Source organism: Mobula birostris, chromosome 13 (assembly GCF_030028105.1).
Source record: "Mobula birostris isolate sMobBir1 chromosome 13, sMobBir1.hap1, whole genome shotgun sequence".
Classification (NCBI taxonomy): domain Eukaryota; kingdom Metazoa; phylum Chordata; class Chondrichthyes; order Myliobatiformes; family Myliobatidae; genus Mobula; species Mobula birostris.
This window is the reverse complement of record NC_092382.1, coordinates 25,893,667-25,901,227: the sequence shown is the minus strand read 5'-3', so window position 1 is coordinate 25,901,227 and position 7,561 is coordinate 25,893,667. Positions and strand designations below refer to the sequence as shown.

The 7,561-nt window shown below is 46.0% G+C and overlaps 1 non-coding gene across 1 annotated transcript; it reads right to left on the bottom strand.

Annotated features, from left to right (window-relative positions):
* Window positions 1-7,479: 7,479 nt before the first annotated feature.
* Window positions 7,480-7,561, bottom strand: trnas-gcu (transfer RNA serine (anticodon GCU)). The gene has a single exon. It is a non-coding gene; the product is annotated as a tRNA-Ser (tRNA).

Below are 7,561 nucleotides of genomic sequence, written 5' to 3'. Positions count from 1 at the left end.
CACTACACCGGATAATTTTGAAAACGCCGCTTTCGAGTAAAAAATGACAGGCGTCCACACTACGCGTTTTTCAAAATATCTCCGTCCACATTAGACGGATATTTGGGCGAATCTCCTCCCACTGGGCATGCGCAGGACACAGAAAACAAGTGAAGAGAAAACGGTGTACTTGGTGCGCGTTTGTCCAGTTAGAGTCGAAAAACTTAAAAGGACTTGCTCTTGGCTCTCGCGCAAGAGGACTTAAAACTAAAAAAAAAACAAATACTGGAGCGTATGGAGGCAACCGACAGGGAGTTCACGGACAGTATGACCCGGCTGACGACGAGCATTGAAAAACTGACTAACTCTGTTGCATTAATAAAGCACCTTGTTAAATATATAAAACGTCTGCATCGGTGTTATCTTTTATTTCCATACAATGTCACATTAGGCTGTTACACATCTATTGTCGGAGAAGTACTTGCATAAGTAGGTGAAGCACCTTCATGCAAGCAAGGTCAGAAAACAGGGCAAAGTGAATATACTTATTTATTCAGTAAGCTATGGGTTACTTACGTAAGTAAGGTATTTGGTGAGTACATTTCTAACCCTTCTGGCTTCAGTCTCGTTACCGTCTGTTCTGAAATTGATAGGTGGTTGAGTTCAAGAAAACAACGAAATGCCGCGCTGCGGCGATCTGTTCCGGCGCGTCATGACAGCGTTTTTCAATAGTCAAAAAAGTTCACTTTACAAATTAACTCTCACGCCGTTCACACCGACTGCCCGTCATAACAGCCGTCCGGCAGTGCTTGCGCAGCACCAAGCAGAAGCAGAAAAAGTATTGCTGTTGTGGTGTTGTCATTACAGCGTTTTTAAATCTCCCCATTTACCCCGTACACACTACAACGGGTATTAGGCGTTTTCAGATTTATTCACTCTGGAGATCGTTGCTGAAAATCTCCGTTTTCGGGGGATGAAAATGCCGTTTCAGTATGGAGAGAAGGTCAAAACGAAGAGAAAAAGTTTCGTTTTCAAAATTATCCGGCGTAGTGTGGACGTACCCTAGAGACGCGTGAGGTCTCTGCTTCCGTATAAGTAACAGAAAGGTACTTACCTGGGATACCGACAATTATAATCACTGTGTAACAAATAGTCCTCTCATCAAGCATTGTTAATCCAGACTGTTAGTATTTACAGTTCTGTTCCGAATGTTCCCAATTTCTAAATGTTATAAAAGTTGTAAATAGCCAGTAAATAAACTTAAACGGTTATATCAAAGCCCAAATAGCAGATTTCTTTTGCGCCTACTAGGTAAAACTCTTCACCGATCACACGTTGTTCAGAGTCCACCGCGTCTGAATGTTTCCGTCCTAAATGTAGCTGAAGCACAGAATGACATTCTTTTATAAAATAATCGGTTACAAAATGATGAAAACAACTCGTACATGGACTGGTGCTAATTACTGCTAATTAGCAATTATTTCTCTACTTTAACGAACCGTAATGCCAATGGGGAAATAACACGCCTTATTTCATTGAACTGGACGCAACACCAGTCTTAAAGCCTCAAGAGACGGCCGATGCTGGGATTGCAACACCAAGTACGATGTTGTCAAACTACTCCGGCAATGACAGGACATTATCTGAGCATCGCTGGTGGCGACAGTAGTCTGTAATCCTGTTGTTGAGTCCACCTCATCAGGGCTGATTCCACTGGAACATTGTGAGTGGATTCTCTGCCTTGTTATTTCTCTGTGATGGCGCACCTTTAATGTCATTCACTTACTCTGCTCCGGTGATTTATTTCTGGAGATGATACATAAACATCGTTTTTTTTTTCTGGCGCAAACCCTCACTGTTTGCACTGTTACCGAGTCAGTAGCAAACATAGATGTTGGGAAATATGCAGAGCGAAATGCAAACCAATGACCCCAGCATTACAGACATTATCGGCTGCTGTCCCAGAGACAGAGAAAAATAGAAAGCATTGTATCAACAGCAGTTTAAATGCAAATAAGTACTAGTAACAATATTACAGACTCACCAGAGGATTTTCGAAGTTGGATTTCAGAAAGAAATTGACTCAGAGAAAAAGTGCGTATGAAGCTGCTGAACAGAGATGAACTGCGCTGTGGAACATCAATGCACGCGCACAGCGAAACATCAGGATATATAAAGCGAACTATTCCTGAAACTCGCTGTTCTCGGGTTTAGATAGAGAAACATACAGAAGTAGGGGACCTGGGTTGTTTGACATTTCATGAAACATCAGATTACAGCACGAATTCTTCGTCAATTGCGGACACTGGGAAAAGAGAGTTGGTCCAAAGAGAGACGAATTCGAAAGAACACAGCATTCTGAAACCAGCATCAATAACTGAGGTTTCGGCTGTGCAGTGGCTTAAAATTACAGCTGCGCAAATATCTGCGTGTCAGGGAAAGGGGATTAATGGTATATCAGGGGTTCTCGCACTAATTCTCGAAGATTTTTGTGTGCGCTTGAGAATAAAATGGTTAATTATGTCGAGGATCTGGATTCTTTGAAGGGTCAACATAAGTTGTCTCGACCACAAAAAAAAAAACAACTGTCCATATTCGTCCGCAGATGCTGCCTGATATTAAAAGTTCTGCCAGCATCGTGCCTGTAGCTTATAGATTCATTCACAGGGGTTTCTGAGCTTACTCAAGGCCAAATCAAGTGCTGCCAACTTCAGAAGTTAATTCCAAATTGATTTTTAGAATATACTATGTTGTTTTGGCAACTTATTGCTTAACTCACTGGCTAGATTTGCACACAAAGCGCGGTATATATTTCTGCCTACAACAGACTATGAGAGGAATGGGAAGTGGTCCCATATTGATGCCACGCCACATCCAGGCTGATGGAGGTACATTTCCCCCCGCTGGAGATCATGCCGCAGTTGCATTTGGTAACAGAGTCACAGAGCAGAGAATCATAGAGCAGTACGGCACTGAAACAGGCCCTTCTGCTCATCCGGCAGTGCCGAACTTACACTCTCCCTAGTCCCATGGGCATTGAATCCGGACCACGCCGTCCATAACTATCCCATTGCTCTTTAATGTTGAAATCGGTCCCGCATCCACCATTTCCGTTGGAAGCTCGTTCCACAGTCTCACTGCCTTGAGAAGATGTTCCACCGCATATTGCCCTGAAATATTTCACTTTTCACCCGTAACTTATGAGCTCTCGTCTACTCTAGTCGAACCTCAGTGTAAAACGCCTGTTTGTATTTGCCCTATCTCTGCCCTTCACAAATTTGTACATCTCTTTACAAAAGTTCCCGCTGACTCCAACGCTTGGGGGAACCGGAACCTATTCCTAACCTACCCGATCTTTTCCTCTAACAGCGGCCCTCAAGTCCCTGCATCATCCTCGCAATTTCTCTCTGCACTCCGTCAAAATAATTGGTATCGCTCATGCAAGTAGGCGACCAGAACACATACAATAATCCATGTCAGGCATTACCAACATCTTATACAACCTCTACAGAGCATCGCAACTCCTGTACACATCACTCTGATGTCTGAAAGCCAATGCACCAATAGTTCTCCTTCCGACCCGATCTGCCTGTGAAGCCGCTTTCTAGGAATTATGAACCGGTCTTACCAGGTCCCCCTGTTATACCGCAGTACAGACTGCCCTGTCTTTTACAGTGTAAGTCCTGCCACGGTTTGCCCTCCCAAAGCGATACACCACATGCTTACCTGTATTCAAGACCATTAGCAACTCCTGCTGTCAACTTCTCATCCAATATTGGTATCATTCGCAAATCTGCAGATTCTATTTATCAGATTATCACTCAGATCGTTGATATATATGACAAACAACAATGGACCCAGAGCAACACCTGCTTTACACCAGTAACTACAAGCCTCCAGTTAGAGAGACCACCATCTACCAGAATCCCTGGATTCTGCCTGTAACACAAGGGCTTCCAAATGGTTTATGCCATGGAGCCCGACTATTTACCGAGGTGTCCGTTGACACCAGGAAGCGAAACCCTGCTGTAAACCAATGCTGAATCCAATTTACTACTTCATCCACAGTGCCAAATGACTGAACACACCGGACCAACCTGTCATGCCGGACATTGACAAAGTTTTTTCTAAAGTTAACCGGGCAAAAGCCTTCATTAGCTTTCTTGCTAACCTCCCTGAAAAACTTGGTAATATTAGTGAGGCACGCTATAACACGCACAGACCTACATCGACGAGCAATTTCGGATCAGGCTGTGTACTGTGTACACATGTTGATGATAAATGTACTCTGAACTATGAACAAGTTGGGAGCTGTATTAGGAAGGCGTGCTGGCCTTCATTTGTCGGGAACCGAGCTCAAACGTGGTGTGAAAATGTTTGCAGATCTATAACGCACAAGTTAGACCACACTTGAGATGTTGTGTTTAGGAAAACGGTGGAAACGTGAAAGTGGGTGAAGAGAAGATTTACCGGGATACCACCTGGGCTACATACGCTGTGGTTTACAAACAAGAAGTGTTTGTGCATTGGATGACGCTGTCTGATCCTGTGATGGAAATGGGTTCACCAGGAGTCTTCAAAGGTAACTGCATACACAGATGACGGGCAATTTATGTGTAGATATCGATCTCAAAGTTAACGAGACGGCTCCAATAATACTGAGCACAAAGAAGGTAAGACCATAAGGCCATCAGGAGTAGGAGCAGAATCAATCCAGGTCGCCCATCGAGTCTGCTCCACCATTTTATCATGGCTGATCCAATTTTCCTTTCAGCCCCAGTGTCCCGCTTTCTCTCTCCCTAACCAGCACAATGAAAAGTCTGTCACTTTCCCTCTTAAATATACATAAAGACTTGGTCTCCGCAGGTGCCCATGGCAAAGAACTACAGAGATTCACCACTCTCTGGCTAACGAAATTAATTCTGTTCGCCGTTCTACAAAGACGCCCCTCTACCCTGGGGCAGCGTCGTCTGGTCCTAGCCTCTCTCGTCATAGAAATTATCCATCCCAATTCCATTCATAGAAATTATCCACCCCACATCATTTCATAGAAATTATCTACCCCACATCCATTCATAGATATTATCCACCCCACATCCATTCATAGAAATTATCCACCCCATATCCAATCATAGAAATTATCCACCCCACATCCATTCTTAGAAAGTATCCACCCCACATCCATTCTGTCAAGACCTTTCACCGTTCGGTATGTTCCAACGACGTCACAGCTCATGTTTCTGAATTCCGGTGAACACCGGGCCAGAGCCAACAGACCCTCTTCATATGACGAGCCATTAATGCCTGGAATCATTTTCGTAAACCAGGATTGAGCCCTCTCTAGTTTCGGCAAATCCTTTCTAAGCGAAGGAGCGCAGATCTGCTCACAACACTCAAAGTGCAGCCCTAACAGTGATATACAAAGTCTGAACCTTATATTAGATAGGGCGAGTGACCTCTTTCTAGAGCGTTCACTGGGTTATTTCTGTGGTGGCCAGCGAAACTGATTTCCCAAAGAATGGCCCTCCCTCTTTCCTCCCTTTCCCCGTTCGGAATCAGATGAATCTCGCCCTTATCGCTTTGTTAAACCTGGCTTGTACTGATACAATCAACGTAGACTTTCACTGCCGACGGGAAACTGCAGAATGACGCGCGAAGCAGCACCGGGTCAAAATGCCGAAAGGCATCCTCCCGGGGATTCACTGATATCGGACCCGAGGGAGCGGTGTGCGGTCAGTTAGATGAGTGAGAGTGGGGAGTGAGTGTGTGGATTCACAGATACCGGAGCCCGAGGGAGCGGTGTGCGGTCAGTTAGATGAGTGAGTGTGTGGATTCACAGATATCGGACCTGAGGGAGCGGTGTGCGGTCGGTTAGATGAGTGAGTGTGTGGATTCACAGATACCGGAGCCCGAGGGGGCGGTGTGCGGTCGGTTAGATGAGTGAGTGTGTGGATTCACAGATATCGGACCCGAGGGAGCGGTGTGCGGTCAGTTAGATGAGTGAGTGTGTGGATTCACAGATATCGGACCCGAGGGAGCGGTGTGCGGTCAGTTAGATGAGTGAGAGTGGGGAGTGAGTGTGTGGATTCACAGATACCGGAGCCCGAGGGGGCGGTGTGCGGTCAGTTAGATGAGTGAGTGTGTGGATTCACAGATATTGGACCCGAGGGAGCGGTGTGCGGTCAGTTAGATGAGTGAGTGTGGGGGTGTGCTCTGAGTTGCTACTCATGTGGATGTTTCTGGTGGGGTTCTGTGGTCGTTGAGCAGTTGGCGTCTGCTGAGCGTGAGGGGTCAGATGGGGGCTGCGGGAGCGGCTGACGTGCAGTTATGGGCCCACAGGATCAAGATTAGGTACCCTGGTCTTGTGTTGCTGCTCAAGCCAGTGCGGGAGCGGAGATGCAGCTTCAGTGAAGGTGGGGTGGTATGAGAACGGCTTCAGGGTCTGACGGGTGAGATATGGGCTGGGTGGTGTTCGATAGAGGTCTGCGGTCAGACCATGGAGAGGATTGTCATGTAGTGCTAGAGTCGAAGGCCAGCGGGCACAACCTCAGATAATGACGTCCCTTTAGAAAAGGACGAGAAGCAATTCCTGTAGACAGAAAGTTATGGATTTGTGGAATTTATTGCCACAGATAGCCGTAAAAGGCAAGTAACTGGGTATATTTAAAGCGGCGTTGGAGGAGGTGGACAGGTAGTAAGGATGTCAAATGTGACGAGGAGAAGGCAGGCGAATGGAGTTGAGAGGAATGATGTGTATGACCATGAGGCCATAAGACATAGGAGCAGAATTAGGCCGTCTGGCCCATCCAGTCTGCTTCGCCATTCAATCACGGCTGATCCTTTTTTTTAACTCCTCATGAACTCCAGTTCCTAGCCCTCTCCCCGTAACTTTGGTGCCATCTCCAATCAAAAACCTACCAATCTCTGCCATAAATACGCCCAACGACATGGCCTCCACAACTGGATGTGGCAATAAATTCCACAAATTTGCCACCCTTTGGCCAAAGAAATCTTTTTTTGAAAAGGCGCACTTCTATCCTGACTCTGTGCTCTCTCGTTCTAGACTCTCCCACCATGGTAATCACCCTTTCCACATCTACTCCGGCTAGTCCTTTCAACGTTCAAATAGCTTCAATGAGATCCCCTTCTCATCCTTCTGAATCGGCTAGTAGAGCCCCAGAGCCATCAATTATCCTTGTGAACGTCCTCTAGACTCTCTCCAATGCCAGCACATATTTCTAAAGATGAGGGACTCAAAACTGTTCACAAAACTGAAGGTGAGGCGTCAGCCGTGATCGAATGGCGGAGATCGGTCAGCCGAATAGCCTAATTTTGTTCCTATATCTTGTGGTATTGAGGCCAAATTTAGTGATAAATTAATGATGAATATTGCTTTTCATGACTCACATAACGAATTGTCTGGCGTCCCTGTGACAAAATTTGGAGGCTTGGATGTTTTAAAGTGACAGTTTCAAAGGTGGTCCCCCGTTTCACATGTCGCGACGAGGATGGGATTCGAACCCACGCGTGCAGAGCACAATGGATTAGCAGTCCATCGCCTTCACCTCTCGGCCACCTCGTC